The following is a 21335-nucleotide window of genomic DNA, read 5'->3' as shown; positions in this document are numbered from 1 at the left end:
CTGATAAGTTTAAATATTCATATTTTATGGTGTACAGACCAGAGTTGGGCAAAATCTAATTAATTCAATCATGATTAAGAATTTTGATTGAAGTTTAATCATGATTGAATTATTCATGAGTAAATTAATCATTATTTGATTTAATCATAATTAATTCAATCATGAGGTATGACTAAATCATATCATGATTAATTTACTCATGATTAATTCAATCATGATTAAACTTCAATCAAAATTCTTAATCATGATTGAATTAGTTTGATTTTGCCCAACTCTGGCTACAATGACCAACTTACCAAAATCCAACCGACTCCGGATAAAAATTTTGAGATGAGAGTCGTGCTCAAGGCCAACCTTCAAAAATTGTTATCATAAACGAAAACCAAAGTTATATAATTATTCTACATGTCTATTTTATTACAGTCAAGACCCCTAGATGGTGTATTTTCCAAATAATGTAAAAATCTCTCCTTTTAAGTGGAATCAATTTTAATACAAAGAAATATTTTTTCCATTGATCGGTTATGTAAACATATTTACTTTTCAAAGCACAGCTTGTTCTAGGATTTTTTTATTTTATTTTATTATTATTATCATTATCATTATTTTTTGGCTTTTCATGACGACGGAGTTTTTCTTATAATTGGAAGATTGATTTTTGTTAAATAAGGTGTTGAAATATTTTAGTTTTGGTGAAATAACTTTCTGTTAGAAAATTTTTTAAAAGTGATGGTGTATTTTTCATTTTTTGAGCACCCATTTGAACATGATTTATCGAAATTTAGTCATGACTAACTATATTGTGACTAAATTAGTCATGCCTCATATTTAATTACTAGTCATGACTAATTTAGCCATCAATCACATATGGCGACTAATGACAAAATTAGTTACTTACTATCATGACTAACGGTCTGAGTGATCAATCATTAATCATTAGACATGACTAATTTTTGCCCAACACTGGGACAGACCCAACCCGGTTCCTTCGCTGACTTTGGAGACATGCTGATACTATATTGCATCGGTTTTTCTCCTGATCTTTTCTTTATTTTTGTAAAAAGTTTAAAACTTTGTAATTTGTAAAAGGGATGTTTCCGGGGTCCACTTTTCCATTGCCTCTATGTCCCGAATGCCCAGGGACCCATGCCAAGGTTTGATCCTTGGTGTCACTGATTTCTGCCAGCAGTGCCATACAATTCCATGAGCTTTTTTTCATTTACCTCACATTAAGATTAAGTGCAGCCTGAGTGTCGGTGAAAATGGCTTCCTAGAATGTGTTCCTAGTCTTATTTCTCTGCCGTAGTGTTCAGTTGCTATATTTTCGATATCTTATTTGCTTGAATTGAATTGATGGAGTTGTATACAAATTAAAATTAAAATTAAAAAGCGAGAGAGAGAAACAACGTACGACACGTTGTTTTACTCAGCAGCAAAATTTTGTCATTTGTCAGAGAGTTATGATGTCATTATTCAACCGAGGCAACTTTTAATGTCGCGGAAGAACGAGAGTTGTAATCCGGCGGCTATTAAAACAATCTAGATTTACGAATGTAATTTATCGAAATCTCCGTCTACACCTCTAAAAAGAAAAGACGGCTACAAACACTGATTAATCCGACAATCAGCTTGTTCTTTTAAAACTGATCGATTTGACATCTCCCGGGCAAATAAATTATCTTATAGCTGAAGGACGGTGACCCTGCATTATTAATTACTTTATAAACCATCTGTTTTTCAAGGGCCTCACAGGAGGTATAAAGGGAGTTTTATTTTGTTCTCTGGCTACGTTTTATTTTCCGCATTGTGGGATTTCTTCGCCTACCTGGAAGGAAAAAGGCCTATCCGAAAGAACGCCCTTTCAACCCGCCCTCTTAAAATCCTTATTTTCTTACCGATGAAACAACTATTTTATCGGCTTACAAAACCCACGTCACTCAACAATTTACCTTCCCTTTAAATTAAAACGCTTTGGAAAAAAAAGTTTATTTATCAAGAAGGGCGTAATTGTATTACAATCCTTGTCATTTTTTTCCTCTTTTCTCAAGGTTTTTTCTTCAGGATCGCTTCTCATCCCATCCTCATCATTGTTAGAACACAAATGACGTTTTTGTTTCAATTGCGTTTCTTACTGAAATAGTTATACTACGGTTTTCTCCATTACAATTTGAATTCGTTTATGGTCGGAATTTAATAGTAATAATTATCTTTATTGATAACGTGTGGTCCGTTAGTCGATGATTATTCGGAGATCGTGATATGCGGTCTGGTGAGACGTAGGTTTTAGAAAAGAATTTCTTTATCGAGCCAACGCTTCGTTCTTTATTGAGCCCTGAAGATGATCTCAATAAAGATCGAAACGTTGGCACGATAAGGAAAATGTTTTTCTAAAACCTACGTCACACCAGACCGCATCTACCGATCTCCACTTATCATTTATTGATAACTATACTTTTTACAATTTATTTTAGTAATTACCGACAATACTCTATGACCATATGGCTGTCAGGGGAGTTGCTATCATTAACATTATAATAATAATAAAATAGTAATGATATATTACATTTTTAATCACTTACGGACCTAGTATATTAATTCTTTCAATTAATTGATCTTTTTATGTAAGGTTTTGGTCGAAATGAAAAAGCCAGTGCCACGAGTGGGATTCGAACCCACGACCTTCGGCTAAATACGCCGCTGCTCTAACTATTCGAGCTATCGTGACTTCGATCCACTCGGACACCATCCCAACCTACGTTTCGAATTTTCCCTCCTTTTTGCCATTTTTCGAAAATTCGAAAGGTTGTAGGTTGAGATGGAGAGTTGGTTTTTCAAATGTCGTGTAATCAGGTCAGCCGATGGTTGTGGGTTTGAATCCCTCTCGTGGCACTGGCTTTTTCATTTCGACAAAAACCAAATAGACCACTAAATATAATGGATCTAGTAGATTACTTTCATTAAAAACATATTTATAACCTAATTTATGCAAAACACTATCAACACAACCCAAGTATTTGTTCTATACCTAACAAGTTACTCAACGTTAAAATCAACTACAACCTCGTACCTATAGAACCAAGCTCTTTTACAGTAAACACTTAGCACGTTCCAACTTTTTCCATTTAAGATGTCTATACTTTATTCTGGGGAAAGAGATCTCTCTCCAATTATCAATCTTCTAATTTCCCCTAGAATTGCACATTTCAATGGATAAGACCTTCTTCTTTCAGGTTGCAGAGGGAACATATTTAACATCACACTAACAGGGGTATTCACGATCTTTGCGTGAACCCTGTTAACTGTTTGTTCAGAATTTGGCTAGGGTTCGAGTTGGTGGAGTTAGGGTGAGGTAAGATTAGGGTTACGTTGGTTAGATAGGATAAATATGAGGTTAGCGTTAGATAAAGTTAATTGAAATTGGGGTTATGTTAAGTTAGCTATAGTAAGGATTAGGGGTCTGTGTTGCGTTGGATTAAGAATAGATTTTATTAGGGTGTCATTCAGGTCTGGTTGATTGGAAAATAGTATTAAAACTGTGGTTAGGTAAAGTAAGTTTATGTTTTGTGTAAGAATTAGTATTAAGGACGCGTTAGATAACTTTCGTTATGGTTAGAGTTAGCGCTAGGTACAAATTCATTCGTTTGTCTATGTACATCTCTAGATATTGTTATCCACTTTTTGAAGGAAAATGTTGTTGAACTCTAATTAAGTAGTAATTTTCCTATGAAGGGTAAAAATTATGTGAGTGATTCCGCATATAATTTCAACTATTTTTTTTGCAACAAAAATCAAACTGTGTTTGTTGGTGCTATAGAATTGAAGACGAAAGAACAGGATCGGTGTTACTCGACGGACTTCCTGGATCGCCAACGAAGAATGCGAGTATTATAAGATGGAATATCAACAGTGCATATTTGATACAGTTGGCCAGTAATTTGACCTGGCTCCGTAAAAAGATAACATGGAATGGAGAGGAAATTACGGTTATTCACCATCTTTGCGTTAACCCCGTTAACTCTGTTAGGTCCTGTTAGATCGAGAAAAATTATGACGTAAACTTGTAAGAATCGGCTAGTTAACATTGCTCGATCTAACCGGCCAGGGCCAATGTTAGATGGTAGATCGAAAATGTAGTCGCATTGCTATCCGTTAGGGCGTAGGTAACCAACATGGCAGCCATGAATTTAACAGCTGTTTTTGTTTACACGTATTTTTATTCTTAAATACTCATTAATTAAAACAGACAAATACATTTCTTTTGTTAATTTCTTCTTCAGGCATCTGACGATAACGTAATTGTGTGCCTTGTTTTTGTTCGAAAGCCAGAATGAATAAACTAGATTTCTTGACGATATTTTACATCTCGCACCCTATAAACAGTAGAGGTATTCACGATCTTTGTGTTAACCATTAACTCTGTTAAATCCTGTTATAAGAAAAATGATGACGAAGACTTGTAAGAATCGGCTAATTAACATTGCTCGTTCTAACAGGCCAGAGCCAATGTTAGACGTTAAGTGGAAAATGTAGTCACATTGCTATCCGTTAGGGCGTAGGTAACCAACATGGCCGCCATGAATTTAACAGCTGTTTTTGTTTACACGTATTTTTATTCTTAAATACTCATCAATTAAATCAGACCAATACATTCCTTTTGTTAATTTCTGACTTGTACTTATTCTCTCATTCTTAATAGATACATCCCATATCCTATAAAGTTGTTGTCTATTAGATCTTGGGATACAAGTTAGGTATGTCGGCACGAATTGAAGCGTGTCATTTGTTAGTACTTTTCGAGTGCTTAGATAGAATTTTGAATGAAAGAGTTGATTAATTTTCCTTTTTTATTAACTTCTGGCATCTTACAATTTAACGCAGACAAACCAAAACAAACAACAACAATCCTTCAAGGACTGCTCTAGCTTTATCTAGATCTTAGGGGTATTCACGATCTGTGTGTTAACCCTGTTAACTCTGTTAGGTCGTGTTAGATCGAGAAAAATGATGACGTAGACTTGTAAGAATCAGTTAGTTAACATTGCTCGATCTAAAAGGCCAGGGCCAATGTTAGATGTTAGGTCAAAAATGTAATCACTTTGCTATCCGCTGGGAGAGCGTAGGTTACCAACATGGCAGCCTTGAATTTAACAGCTGTTTTTTGTTTACACGTATTTTTATTCTTAAGTAGGCATTCATTGAATCAGACCAATACATTTCTTTTGCTAATTTCTGACCTGTCTTTGTACTCTCATTAATAATAGATACATCCCATATCCTGTCAAGTTGTAGGCTGTTAGCCGTTAGGATACAAGTTAGGTATGTCGGCACGAATTGAAGCGTGTCATTTGTTAGTACTTTTTTGAATGAAAGAGTTGATTAATTTTCCTTTTTTATTAACTTACATCTTACAATTTAACACAAACAAACCAAAACAAACTACAGCAATCCTTCAAAGACTGCTATAGCTTTATCTTTGGTTCTACCAGTGGCCACGCGCAACATTGCGAAAAAATTAACGTTTAACAAGCTAAGAAAAGAAGGGGGCGTTGAAGATCTTACTTGACATTTCTTTATTTGAGTTACACGAGGTAAAATCTGACAAAAATCTATTGTTTCATACCATGTTATGTATTTTCTGTGCCTGGACCTCATCGTGGGAAATAGATGGTGTCGAGCCCAGAAGTTTTGCTAGGTCAAAATTTGGGCCTCTAACCCCAAACCTCATTTCCCGTTCCATTTTCGATCCATTTACAAACATCGTGCATACCCCTAATATTTATTTATATATGTAAGTTCGGATCTCTCTTTGAATATCCAGAGTAAGACTATGATTTTTTCTATGATTTCTAGATTAAATTGCTTATATAATCCTTACTTATATAATAATTAATTAATTGTATTTTAAATTTTCTTATGATTAACTTCACATTACATTCTGCATTAATTATCTCTATGCCTTTTATCCCAAACTTGTATTCAAATTTACAGTATTCTTTAAACCAATGTATATTTTTATATTTAATCCGATTCACAAAATAGCTTGGATATCTTTCATTTTGTAAGTCTATGAACTTACTTAGGTAGTTTATATGTAACTTCACTGTATAAACAAACACAGGAAAATCAATTAATTCTAAATAAAACATGTGGCTGGGTGTATATATCCGTTTCAAAAACATACTTTTGACTTGTTCTACCATCTCCAACTCCGCAAAACCCCAAACTTGCCCACCATAACACAAACAGGACCTCCAAACAGCGTTAAATACTTTTCTTTCTTTTTTTGTGCTAGTGTAACCTTGCTGGTCCGCATTATGCCCTGAAGAAGTCCTATCACAGATATGGATTTACCTTTTTTATCTTTAAAATGTTTATTTAATAATCCCCTTGAAGAAATTGTCCAGACTGGATATTTATAGCATCCCACTACTTCTACAATTTGATGTCCATATCACCAGAAACGATTAACTTTAGCAAAATATGGTCTCACACAAACCGCAAGCTATTTTGGCTAGGAATCGCGTGGTGGTAACAAACTTCATACAACTTGTCATCAACCTGGAAAATGAAACTAAGTTTGTTATTTTAAACGAGAATCCCATATTTTTATTGTACAATTCGATTCCAGAGGTTATTTTGTGCCACTTTTACTGAAAGGCAAATTTTAATAGGATCGAGCATTTCTGAGTTATGCCGGACGGTAGACCATCGAGGAGTACGCTTTTTGTAACAAGACGGCCCTCCCCGTTTACTTCAAAAACGATCAGCACAAGAAAGTTAATTTAGGACAGGAATCGTCTCAGAATATGGCAGGGGTCATGGAGTTGCTTTTATGCATAGCTTATAAGAAAAAAGAACTCTTTTTACAAAAAAAGATTTATTAGCATCATCGAGTCCATTTCACTTTTGAAATGACTCTCAACAGTTATTATGTGTTGTTGTATATATGGCCATTTATTAAAATTTATGTTTATAATAAGTAGTTTCGTTAAAATCGGTGTGTCGCGACACATTTATTTATTTTACTTTTACATATTATTTATACCAATAACTTTTATAAGATTATATGTATTTATTAGTCATATCTCTAAAATTAATTCAAAATTTATCGCCTCTAAATCACCCTCTAATTAAGAAGGAATAATATTAGCACGCAAAGTGTAAATATTGTTGTAGGTGGTAAAAGTTGAATTTGGTTTTCAACTTGTATTGGAAAAAAAGAACAAGCCCTTGCCCAAACCGACGGTAATATTAAAGCTCACAATATTTTTAACTCTCCGCTTAAAACGGGGCGATGAAAGCTTTCCTTTAATTAATTAATTAGTAACTTTTTCATTTAGTTTAAATGGACTTGTTGTAAAAAGAGCTTCATCAGCCGGGGCTACAACGTTAATCTCGAACTTTTTCCGAACGATAATTCCGTTTATTCGAAATATTATTTTCATTATTCAAAGTCCTCCCCCTTTTTTCTATCTTTTTTTTTTTTTTTAAACTGGAGTTAACTTTTATTAAGGCAATTCATGTACCATGGAAAACTATCCTGGGAAACGTTCAATATCGCATAAAATAATCGGTGTTTTATACGTTTTAAAAAATTGTGCTCAAGTCGTACCATTGACCAGGGGATCAGGGTAACAATTTATAACGTGAAATTACCAATTTTGTGCAACTTTTTCTGACATACTTGTTCAAAAAATATGAGGCACGTATCAAAACTTATCAGCTACAAAGCGGGAAATTTAAGTAACATTTTTACAAATTAATTTGGAAAGTCATGACCCTGCTTAACGCTATTTTTCCTCTAGTCGGTTTTAAATTTATTTTATTTTTAATAACTTTTGAAATGTATTTTTCCGCTTTTGTTGCACAAGTATTTCAAGGTTAATTCTTCCGATTAATTAATTTGTATTTAAGATAGGTCCGGTGAACTGGGTGCTAATTTAAAGTACCGTGTTTACTCCTGCAATAACAATGCAACGGATTCCGGTGTTTTCATGACGTAAATATGGAAGCGGCCACTCTAAAACCTAGTACAAATCTATGATGTTTTTTTAATCTGTATTTAAGGTATTGGTTGAGATAGAAAAGTCAGTGTCACAAGCGGGATTCCAACTGTGAATTCGTGAGGTTGAGGTGGGAAGTTGGTGTCCGAGTGGATGGAAATCACGATAGCTCAAGCGGTAGAGCAGCGGCGTATTTACCCAAAGGTCGTGGGTTCGAATCCCGCTCGTGACACTGACTTTTTTATCTCACCCAATACAGATTAATTAATTGAAAGATATTACTTGGTCATGTGGACCTCGAAAACTAGTGAAGTTAATATTTATGGTGATTCATTACTATGACAGTTTTTCACGCGCTTCCACATTTCAAATACAATAAAAGAATAATAAAAATAATCGTAAGAACCGTGGTTTTATTCTCAACCCTTTCGCAGGGTTGTTATGTTAGGTTTTTTCAACAAAGAAAAATTCAACTTAAAAAAAAAGAGCCAATAAACTGAGAAAACAACCAAAGCAGAAAAATTACGTTGAAATTTTCTTTTTTGTGTGCTTTTTTATCAGGTTATAGCTATGTTTTACAATTTCCGTATTGCTGTTCGTTTTTTATTTAGGGTAGATAGTTTGACTAATTTTTCTTGTTTGGTTCTCTACGTTTAGAATGTGTCTCTATGTTTGATGTGTTTTGTTTAATATTTCTTTCGTTTTGTTATTTTTATTGAGTTTATGTTAAGAAACAAATTTTGCCCAGGACAAATTGTGTTAATAGATTAAGTAACTCTCTTTTGTTCACATCGCTATCATTTTCCCCAGTTGTTATGAAATGCGCAAAGTTCTACTGTGTATTTTTCCAACGAAATTGCAATTTTAGTTTTTTTTTAGAAATTTTAAATTTAGCAGTTTTTGAAAGATTTAGGGTTGGTTTTTAAAATAAGCAGTAACAAAATATTAATGACTGACGACCACTGTTTTAATCACTGTAAGTAAAAGAAGTTAAAGAAACTTTCATAACCATATTGGTCTAAAAATGTAAGAAATCTTTGTTCTGTGTATAGGCGTTAACTCACCTGAGGAAGGATTAAAATAAATCCCGAAACATTGTAGATTGGCAAAAAAGCTTTTTTTTTTTTTTTTTTTTTTTTTTTTTTTTTTTTTTTTTTTTTTTTTTTTTGAGATGACCTATTATCCCACCTTCGAGAAGGAAAAATCAGAAGGTAAACTGTTGAGGTCCAAATAAAAAAACCAACGTTGGTTTTTTACCAAAAATTAAATTGAAAGTTCTATAATATGAAAAGTTTTCAATGCTTTTTTTGGATTTTCCTATAATTCGATCGGCTGGTTTTTACATAAAAAAATAAAATAATATGCAGAATTCTATCGTATTAAATAAGATTTGACCCAGAGCCGTGTGTGTTCTGTGATGTTTCTGTTGATATTTTCTCCGCAAAATGGGTCGTGTCAGGACAAGGGAAAAAACCTCGAGGGTCTTCATCGATGAGTACTACATCAAGCTCACTCTCGATTCCACACCAATAAAACGATATGGGAGTAGATTGCCATCATTTCGACCAAAAGTCTCAGGAACAAGATAGCAGGGTTCGCACTCACTTGAAAGGGATTGAGGCCCTCACAGGTTCGTGGTATCTCGATCAAACTTCAAGAAGAAGAAAGAGAGAGAAGAAACAACTACGTTCCAGATGCATTTGCTCTTTAACAGGAAATCATGGAAGTTGATACAGAAACCAAGGAAATATTGAAAATGCTGGATTTCAACAACATTGCCGGTCTTCAGCTTTCACAACCTGCCAACCAGCATTTTTTTATTTAAAATTTATTTTCTTGGATGTTTTGTTCTCCGACGTTCTTAAAATTTCACAAAAGTTCACAACTCTTCAGGATTTTATCGAAATTTAAGTTTGTGGCAAACTTATTTCTATTAATTGATCTTTATGTAAGGTATTGGTTGAGACAAAAAAGTCAGTGTCACGAGCGGGATTCGAACCCATGAATTTTGGCTAAATAACGCCGATGCGCTACCACTTGAGCTATCGTGACTTCCATCCATTCGGACACTAACTTCCCACCTCAAGCTCACGAATTCACAGTTGGAATCCCGCTTTGACACTGACTTTTCTATCTCAACCCACCATTAATAATGGTCAGGCAAAAAACTTTCTATCCAATTACAAAAATCTCCATATTTAAAAAAAACTGTCAATACAGTGGAATCGAAATTAATATTACTTATTGTCCTCGGTTCAATGGGTTCCAGAAGAAAGGTATAAAAGGATTAGGACTTAGGACGGGCTTGATCTAGAATGGTAAGTTAAAACAAGCCTGAGCAGATATTGCCAGGAATAGTTTATAAAATAGTCAGTGGTCACTGGTGATTTTTCCTGTTTGACCATTTTCCAATGAGTTTTAAATAATTCCATGATGTCACTCGGGGCAAATTGCGTGGTCGTTATACGAGAGACGGAATCGAATTTTGCAAGATCGCCTTCTGGCCTGACAACTTGTCAACGGCAGGGGAATGGTAGTCGGACAAAAGCCTTCGTGTATAAAAAGTACAATTCACATTTTCCGAAATGCTAGCAAATGTTTAGAGCTAAAGCGGAAAGTTGTCCTCGAATGCTTGAGAAAAGAGCTGAGTGGTTTACCTTTTTTCAAACTGCCCTTATCGCAGATTTTTAATGTAAACTTTTCTGCATTTAACACATGTTGATTTTGAGTTTACTTAATGATCAAATCCTGTAAAACGGAAACGAAAGGATTAAAGGGAATTTAGTTATAATTGTTTCAAAGTCTTTAGAAATAGGATCTATTTTATGCTTTATTTTCCTTAAAATTTGCCTTATAGATTTTCTACTAAAAAACATTCCTCTCGAATATGTACATAAATACGTATGAATACAAAAATTGAATGGATGGAAAACTCCATCGTTAAAGTAAAAAAGTAAAACGATCAACGTCATGCGTCGGCTGGCCTGTCTGCCATCATCGACTAGTACGAGTAATGAAACTCAATTAGTAACCCGAAATACCCCTGGGACTGCTTTACTCGTTAGAACGGCTGCAGTCAACTTCGCTTCGACCAACGTTTTATCGTGTGTATCCGCGTTGTGATATCAATAGCCGGTAGGTACTTCTCTAAATTAAACACAACTACAAAAATTGCGAAAAGAGCAATTCATAGAGGATAAGAGCGTTTATATAAATGTAATGGCGTAAAAAAAGCAAGTGGTGACATAACTACATAGCAAGAGAAGTATTTTCTTCAGGTCAAAACTAGTAAACAACCAAAAATGTGTAGCTGAGAGAAAATTAAATATTAAATGGCAAAAAGGAGGGAAAATTCGAAAGGTAGGTTGAAATGGGGGTTGGTGTCCGAGTGGATCGAGGTCACGATAGCTCAAGTGGTAGAGCAGCGGCGTATTCAGCCAAAGGCCATGGGTTCGAATTCCGCATGTGACACTAACTTTTTCATTTCAACCAAACTTTACATAAAAAATTTTAACTGCCTGTTCGTGAAAATTCGAATTCTATCTCTGAAATGTTGGAAGGGTTTTAGGTTTATCAAAAAATAAAATTATAAATGTACTCAGGACCTACAATTTTAAGCCGTATTGCTCTCATCTTGTCCAGGGACTTTTGGATTATGACAGGCGACTAACGTTCCTTGTACAAATATCGATGGGAGGCTGAAGAAAACGATCTTCCATCTGCGGGAAAGGATAGAAAATGCTTGTGAATCCGTCTTTCATACTCTATCGCTTTGAGCTCCGTTGAAGAGTGGTTACAAAAAGCAAATCTTTGCATCTACACGCAAGGCAGGCAGTTCGAATATGAATTGTAATTAACGAATAGTAAACCACACGACTGGTATTGGTTGAAATGAAAAAAGTTAGTGTCAAGAGTGGGATTCGAACCCACGACCTTCGGCTCAAACGCCGCTGCTCTAACCACTCTAACCACTTGAGCTATCGTGACTTTGATCCACTCGGACACCATCTCTCCATCTCAACCTACAACCTTTCGAATTTTAGAAAAATGGCCAAAACTAGGGAAAATTCGAGAGGTGAGGTTGAAGTAAGGAATTGGTGTCCGAGTGGATCAAAATCACGATAGCTCAAGTGGTTAGAGCAGCGGTGTATTGAGCCGAAGGTCGTGGGTTCGAATCCCGCTCTTGACACTAACTTTTTCATTTCAACCAATACCTTACATAATAATTAATTGATTTACAGGAGTTATTTGGTCAGTCGGACCACGAAGTATGATGGGATTAAATATTAAATTTATAATATTTAATCAATAGTTAATATTTGATATTTAATTAATTTTATTACATATTAAATTGGCTTAAATGTTGGTCTTGCGCCGTCAGATAAGGGAAGAGTTGCTTTAATTTTTTAAAATTTCCGATATCTGTAGGGGTGTTACATGGAGAAGTGTTAAGTCCCCTATTATTTTTGACGTTCACCTTTTCACTAACTCTATTGAGTTATCATTGAATACATCAAAATATTTGCATTTATTGATGTACCCTGAAGATCTTCTATTGTTATTAGTTTTTTAGATAGACAAGCAGATATCATCGTTCATACGGATTGAAGTATTCGAACGATACTTCAACTGCTTAATAGCTTGGTATACTACCACAGGTGAGAATTTTGCAGACGGACGCCAAAGAGTAAAACTTAATCAACGGGGTGATAAAAACTCATAAAAACCATGGGAGAATGTTGAGACGTCCGGGCCCGTTGGTATTCTCGTCGTGCGAAGCACGTCAGGTGCCCAATGCAATTGGGCTGGTATGACCAATAGTGCAGGTATTGAAAAGTAGTTAAAATTAGTTTTAATTTGTAAATAATGAAGAAAATTTATTATAAATATTTTCCATCACAATCTATACATCTTTGCCAGTGAGTAATAAGCCGCTTTTATATCGCTGTTTCATTAGCCTCTCAGTCATGGAACTTAAAATTTTATGATACACCGATAAATCTGGAACCGATGAAGACGGAGCCGTTTGGGATTGTATCAAGGCACTGTCAGACATTGAGGACAACAACGAAATTACCCTTGTTCGTGTACCAGGGCCCACAAGTCAGAGGGAGAACGAGGAGGCCGACAAATTGGCCAAGAATTCGATCAGGACTAGAGATGGGAAAAACTTCTTTTTAAGGATCGATCAAAACCGCTCCCTCGGTGAAATAAACCAGCTCTTTTCATAGCTCACCGCTCGCGCTGACCAAGTTTATCTTACTCTGATTCCATTTGTAAAATTGGCGGGGTTTTCGAATTTTGGTGTCAACGCAAGGACCAAGTATAAAGGTTTATTACTTCAGTAGGCATTGTTCTGGCTCTAGAGGCACTTAGTACTGCAGGTTTTGAAAAGGCGGTTAAAAATATTGTTAATTTTTATAAAATAAAGAAAATTTATTCGAAATATTTTCCATCGCCATGTATATATCTCTTCCAGCGTGTAATAAGCGCTTTAATTCCGGTGACCTAAAATCTTTATTTCGACTCGCAGTAAAGTCTTGGAAAGTGTTTTCGGCATCACTGCCTTCTTTCAAAATTGAATCCATCAAGAAGTTCTCAAAGGCATAACAAAATGGAAGTCTGTTGGCGAGAGGTCGGGTGAATGTGGAGGGTGCGGTAAGGTTTCATATCCTAATTGCTTAAGATTCCACAGGGTTGGCATTGCGTCATGTGGCCTGGCGATATCGTGAAGAAGAATGGGCCCCTTACGGTTTACCAATGCTGGGCAAAGACGTTTCCCGTGCATTTTGCCTATTTCTTGGCAATATGTTTCTATTGTGAAAGTGTCACCTGAATTACGGATTTATAGTAAGCTAGCCCAGCAGCATACCACGAAACAGTCACCAAAACCGTTTATAGGTGCACATTTGGTTTCGAAAAGAGTTTTGGCGCTTCATCCATGTCTAACTATTGACCTGTACACCTCTTGTTACAGAATCTATTTCTTATCTCGCGTGATGAATCGATCGATAAATGGATCTTACTGGTAGTGTAACTGAAAAGATTTTTCAAATTTCAAATCTTCGATGTCTTTACGCTTCCGTTAGTTCGTGCCTATTTGTCGAGCTTCATTGCTTTACCAATTTGCTCCAGAACAACGGTTGAGTGATCAACAAAAAACTCTTCTGCAATTTCACGTGTTGTCTTACGTGAATTTTCTTCAATCAATTTTGAGTTGGTCGTCGTCCACAACAAATGGCCTACAGCGACCTCCCCTCTCTTCGAGATGGAAATCTACAAGAAAAAATCTTTTGAACCGTCGCTGCACCGTGCACTCGCTAATGCTTCCCCACCTCCCAAAATGTATTGATGTTACGCGCGGTTTGGGCCGAACTTCCTCCAAGTTTAAATTCGTACAAATAAATTTGGCGAAAATTAATTTGTTCGTGTTTAATTTAGCAGGTCCTCACTCGTATAAAGTTCAATATAAAGTAAACAGTTTTGTATGAAATATAACACTTAAAAGTATTTATTATAATCCATAAATTAGATTTGAGGATTTAGTTTTGTTTACTTGACAAGCACCTGCGGAAATAAAACAAATTATCAAATCCTGCACTAATTTTGCACCAACCCAATACTTCGGAAGGGCAAGTGGGGCAAAATTGAGCCTTGAGCTTTAAGGATCGACCGACCCGTTTTTCTATATATGAATTAACCGAACTATCCCAATCGTCAAACTTATCCGATCCCACTTCCTATAGTTCCACAAAGTTATCGATCTATCGTGATCCTACTATCTCTTAACATATCTTCTCCAGACGCAGTGTTGGTCATAGTTTCAATTTTGTGACCGGAAAAACCGGTGCATAAAAGACACCAGCTGAATAGAAGGCTTTGACAACTACGAAGACTTGTAGGACCGAATCTGCCTTGAACGTCAAAACTAAACGAACCACGACGACTTTGGACGTACGGAGTCGAACTGTGAGGTTCAGCCAAGGAATCCAACATCCAAGCATCCAATCCTTCCAATCAAAAGCACTCAGACCTCACCTTCCACAATGAGTTTAACATTCCTTTTGTCAACTGAAACGTTCCCAATTCCAAAAGTTCACTCTAACCTATCAATCTATTCCAATCCTGCTCGAGCCCTCTCTACACATTCACATCGCCTTTAATCGACGGTGGTCTCGATACCACTAATACTTTAAACCATACCATTGAGTGTCAGCATTGGCTGGTTTCTCATGGCGTGTGTTCTCCGGGTGCAGTGCTGGCATTAGTGTTAGTGCTATGACCGGGTGGAAAAAGTTTTGTGATCACATTTGTAATGTGTACTAATATGTATACGGAAAAAAAATAAAAATAATTTTTTTAGATCACGCACTCAACACTGAATAAATTTCATCTGAAGGGGCTGGAATTTTCAAATCGACCCTTCTTGCTTTTATTGTTAATTCACATTTAGAAAATGATCAGGATTGTTAATACTTTTAGGATAATTCCATTTTTTATTTTGTCGGTTGAATCAAGTTATCTATAAATTCATTAGAGTTCGTGGTCCGATTGACCAACTTATTTGAGAACTTATTTTCAATTAATTAATCTTTATGAAAGGTATTGGTTGAAATGAAAAAAGTCGGTGTCACGAGCGGGATTCGAACCCACGACCTTCGGGTAAATAGGCCGCTGCTCTACCACTTGAGCTATCGAGACTTCAATCCACTCGGACACCAAATTCCCACCTCAACCTCACTAATTCATAGTTCGAATCCCGCTTGTGACACTGACTTTTTTATCTCAACCAATACCTTAAATACATATTAATTAATTGGAAGTATATATATTAATCATGAAATACTTGCGCAACAAAAGCGGAAAAATATATTTCAAAAGTTATTAAAAATAAAATAAATTGAAAACCGACTAGAGGTAAAATAGCGTTAAACAGGCTCATGATTTTCTAAATTAATTTGTAAAAATGTTACTTAAATTAGATAAAATATATTTTCCCATTTTTTAGCTGATAGGATTTGATACGTGCCTATATTTTTTGAACTAGTATCTCTAGAAAAGTCGCATCAAATTGGTAATCTCACGTTATAAATTGTTACCCTGATCCCCAGGTCAATGGTACGATTCTAGCACAATTTTTTCAAGCGTATAAAACACCGATTCTTTTACGCGATATTGAACGTTTCCCAGGATAGTTGTTTTCTTTTTTAGATTTTTAAAATGTCGTGTAATCTATTCGATTCTCGGCGACAAATTAAATGGCCACGGAGAGCTTTAGTGAAGTTACACTTCGTTTTACTAAATCCATTAGATTTCGTGGTCCATTAGATTGACAAAATAACTTATTTCAATTAATTAATCTTTATGTAAGGTGTGTTGAGATGGGAAGTTGGTGTCCGAGTGGATCGAACTTCGAAGTAAGGTAAAGTTCCTGGGTTCGAATCCAGCGGCCCTGCATTCGAAGACCGACATATTTACAAATTGGCCTAATATAACCTTTGCGTTGCAAACCCTCGTAAAAAAAATAAATAAATTATTTCTTGTTAAGGATTGCCAAACTATAAAACAATGGAAGGCGGGAAAATTCAAAAGGTGGGGTTGAGATGGGAAGTTAGTGTCCGAGTGGGTCGAAGTCTCGATAGCCCAAGTGGTAGAGCAGCGGCGTATTTAGCCGAAGATCGTGGGTTCGAATCCCCCTCGTGACACTGACTTTTTTATCTGAACCATTACCTTTCATAAAGGTTATCTATAACATAAAATTCAGTATTTTCAAAATTTAAATTCAGAATTGAAATGTTTTGGTTTGTCACGAAATGCGATAGAAATAAACGGACAATTGGGCGGAACATGTTTATTTTGGCCAGAGTATCGGGTTCTTTATAAGTCAAATTGGAAAAGTTAAGCCTGCCATCCGTTTCTGAGAAAGCCCAGATCGTCTTAAAATGAGGATAAATTACGCAACTTGGGGGATGCTGCGTGGTTATTACTTTGATTTAACAACTCTCTGGCAATTTTCTCGGCTACAATTTTCATAAACGAACCAAAACAATCGAGTGATACAATCCGCCTTTTTCTGGATTGGACGGAAATTGTATTGATAAAAATACACTGAACATTAAAGCCACTCGTTTGTTTTTTCAGTAGATACTTAGCATCGTTACAATTATTTTTAAGAGGCTGATTTTCCATTTCATAATCATAATGTTGTGAAGTGACTTGATTTTTTAGTTTTGCTACGGAGGCAAATTCTGCCATTTGTCTCAGAATTAACACGGGTTCGTCTAATTAATATTTACACCGCTCCAATAGATATCTAGAGCACATACGATAAATATTTTGATATAAATGCCTCGCGAATCGAGACGAGGTGTAGTGTCGAGAAGGAAGAGGTTTTTAATTAATTCACTCTAATGAAATCATTTACCTCAGGAGTAAATAATTACAGATGATATTAAATTACGGAGTACACTTCAACTCCTCTTGAGTCCAGGGCCGGCCTGTTTGCACATTTTATGGCGCCCGAATAACATCCCTAAGAGGAATTATTCAACCAAAAATCTCGTACGGCTTTCGTTTCTTGTTTGTTCTAAGAGTCGACGTGTACTGATAATTTTCTGTATGACTAATTAATACTGATCATATTGAATCAATAGAATAAATCACAGTGATGTAAAGACGTCCTTGTTTTTAAATCCAATAATTAATCTGGACGTTATAACAGTCGTAAATGAATCTAAAAGGTCGAAAGGTTACAGACTTTTTTTTAAATATTAAATACAAGTGTTTTATCCTAAAAAAATACTCCCGACTGAAGATATTGATTAAAAAAGGCATTCCTTGGCTTTTAACAAAGAGCGAATAGGCTAGGTTAGGTTATTAGGAATCGGCTTTTTCGCTATCGAGCGTGCCACAGCCACTATTGGTCATCATTATTTAGCTGGGTTCATAAACTGTCTGACACTCTGGATTCCATCTATTTATCCTTTTGCTTTGCATGGTACATTACATCATGTAATGTACATCATTACATCCTTTTTTCCATTTATATCAATGATCTGCCCGACTCCATCAAGTCCTGTAACTATCACCTATATGCCGATGACTCCCAAATATACATATCCTTCCACTCTTCCGATCTTCACTCGGCCACTCTCAAGATCCAAAAAGACCTAAACTCCATCAACGAATGGGCCCATAAAAATTCCCTAGTCCTCAATCCGTCCAAATCCACTACCATAATTATGGGGTCCAGGCAACACCTCAATTCCCTCCCCAGCATCCCACTTCTCATGCTAAATAACCATCCCATCCTCTTCTGCTCTTCGGTTAAAAACCTAGGAGTAGTCTTGGACCAAAACCTTTCCCGCCATTCTATTGCCTCCCTCAGCCTGTTTCGTCGGTCCTGGCTTCTCTTACCTTTCTCCACCCGCAAACTCCTTGTATCTTCCCTTATACTTCCCTTCTTCGATTATAGCTGTTTGGCATACAGTAGTCTCTCGGAGGAGGAGAACGCGCGATTGAAGCGTATTATGAATTATTGCGTAAGATTTGTGTACGGCACCCCACGGGGATCCCGGGTGTCGGGGTTGTATTCCCAACTTTCCTGGCTATTCTCCTCCTTCCGTGCACAGTATTTCCTAGGTTGCTTTCTTTTCCAGTCCATCCACACTCGTCGTCCTCCTTACATCATCCAATTCAACTCCTCACATCTCACTCGTAAGATCCGCTCATCCCCAATCGACCTTATCCTTCCGCAACATACAACCCATACCTTCGAAAGATCCTTTCTGATCCGAACTCCTAAACTCTGGAACTACCTTCCCCTTTCTATTCGTCAAGCCGCCTCCTTTTCCTCCTTTAAATCCCACCTGTATAATAACCTCCTCTCCCTCCAAGCAGAGACCTCACGTTAACATTTGTTATCTTTGTTTAATATTCTCGTAATTTTTTCTTCTGTCCTGCCTTGTTGGTATACATTGTGCCAAGATTTCTATCTTTTTTTTACTTTTAACTTCATAAAAGGAACTTCCTTTATTTATTTCATGTAAATTATTCTTAGGGGACACCAGTCCCAGAATAAAGTTATTTTTCTTCTTCTTCTTCTACATTCTGAGATAGACAATTTCTGTATGATGAAGTTATCCCAATTATCGTTTCTTGGCACTGATCTTTCATATCCTAAGTTCAATTTGTCTACTCGTTCTTTAACGAAAAGTTTTGGATGTGTCATATAGTTAAGGTGTGATATCTTAACGTGCTAATGTTTTTAGGTCTATTAGCATGGAAGAATTTTTTTGTCAGTGTAACATTTTTTAAGAAGAAGAAGATTGACTGTTATTAATGCAATTATTTCCCCTGGGTTTGTTTATTACCCTAAGTCCTGTTTCCATTGTTGCTTAACAAATCTATATGCGTTGCTGTTTCGTCCTCATCGCTTAAGCTACAAATGGAGATATCATTCAATATACCCATTTCGTAAAGGTGTTTTCGCAGATGCTGTAAAGAGCATTATCCCGTGAGTTGGACCTGTTTAGCTGGGTTTTTTAAATGAGTTTACTATGGCACCGCTGTAATTCGTTCATTTATCCTTTTTCATTGTGTGATCTATTCTTAGACAGATGATGTTTGATAAAGATACTACTTTGTCTATTTTTTCATTGCTAAAAACCATTAACTCGGCGTACTAAGTTCACTTCACTCACTTCATACATCAGGGGTATTCATGATCTTTGTGTTAACCCTGTTAACTCTGTTAGGTCGTGTTAGATCGAGAAAAATTATGACATAGATTTGTAAGAATCGGCTAGTTAACGTTGCTCGATCTAACAGGGTAGGACCAATGTTTCATGTTAGAGGTATTCATGATGTTTGTTAGATGTTAACTTGTGTTAACCCGTTACCGAAAAATATCCAGTAGGATTATGAACCTCCCCTCTTTTCTTAGAATGTTAAATGTTAATTTTTCCGCAATGCTGCGCGTGGCGACCACCGGTAAAACCAAACAAAGTTTTAAGAGTCCTTGAAGGCTGTTGTTTGATATAGTTTTGTTTTGTGTTAAATTGTAACATGCCAGAAGTTCGTACAAAAAGAAGATTAATCAACTCTTTAATTCAAAATGCTATCTATTTACACCGCTATTCGATTCGACTTACCATTTAACATTGGCCCTACTCTTTTAGCTCGACCCTAACCATCCCTAAATGTTAACTAGCCGATTCTTACAAGCCTACGTCATTATTTTCTCGATCTAACACGACCTAACTGAGTTAACAGGGTTAACACAAAGATCGTGAATACCCCTAATATACAAGAAAACTCCTGAGAGAAAAACCCAAGGTCTGAAGGACACGGGGTCCCATAACAAAGCTTTTAGAGAAACCTTGTAAAGCGATTTACACTATCAATGACTATCTTAGAGAAAAGACAAAATAAAAATGAGGAAACAGAACTCAATGGATATAAACAATCCAAGAACCTTCTAGAAAATTTTGGAAGGAAATAAACAACAGATGAATCAAACGAAACAAGAAAAACTTAGAATCCTAACAGGTATGCAGATTGGGTATTTGAAGAAGATTAGTAAACACAACACTGCACGTTCAAAACACGTTCAAAATCTACACACAAACAGATAAGTCACCAAACACCTACTAACAAACTGTAAGGACACATTTACCCGCAAAAGAAATTGTTTTTGGATGTACAACGTAACAGTAGAAGAAATTCAACCACTGAAACCCGACCTGAGAATTAAGTTTCTTGGTGAATTATGACTCTCGGTGTGCTATAGTTATAGAACGGATACAATAGCTCTCAAAAGGCGCAGTATATTACACAGTGCTCAAGGTTGTAAAGAGCTCAACTCCAATAACCTTTTTCCACTTCTGCTAAATACTTGCACAATGTGCAAGTTGTATGACTCTACCTCAGAAAATGCGTAAATATTTCAATGTAGTAGAAAGGTCTGTAGTTTTGCAAGCTGATTTTAAATTGGCTCAGGAACACCAAAGTTTGAAACTCAGGACCAGTACGTCAGGTTAGAACGTGGAAAGGTTAGTAATGCTTGGTGACAGATAATTTCCAGAGTACCTATCATCACATGACCTATGTTAACCTGAGAACAAATCATAGTCCCAGAACTTCTGGGATGGGGGAAAACGACAAATTCAACCTTTTTTGAGTGAGACAGGGGAAATGAGGAAGTTGATTAATTCGAGAGATTTTGTATAATGTATGCTACGAATACGAGATAAAAAGTAACAGCTGAATATGTCTTCTGCTGTGAAGGTGCAGATTGAGATATCTACCTGTGTGAAAGGAAAACCCTTTTTT

General features: G+C 36.0%; 1 protein-coding gene and 1 pseudogene across 2 annotated transcripts in view; both read left to right on the top strand.

Annotated features, from left to right (window-relative positions):
- Window positions 1-21335, top strand: part of LOC106663359 (B-cell receptor CD22-like) — a 569781-nt gene that overhangs the window by 460083 nt on the left and 88363 nt on the right. The window lies entirely within an intron of this gene.
- Window positions 9449-9828, top strand: LOC106663268 (annotated as a pseudogene).

This window comes from Cimex lectularius, unplaced genomic scaffold (genome assembly GCF_000648675.2).
Source record: "Cimex lectularius strain Harlan isolate CLEC.00 unplaced genomic scaffold, Clec_2.1 scaffold78, whole genome shotgun sequence".
Lineage (NCBI taxonomy): Eukaryota > Metazoa > Arthropoda > Insecta > Hemiptera > Cimicidae > Cimex > Cimex lectularius.
The sequence above is the reverse complement of the archived record's forward strand: the minus strand, read 5'-3'. Positions and strand labels throughout refer to the sequence as shown.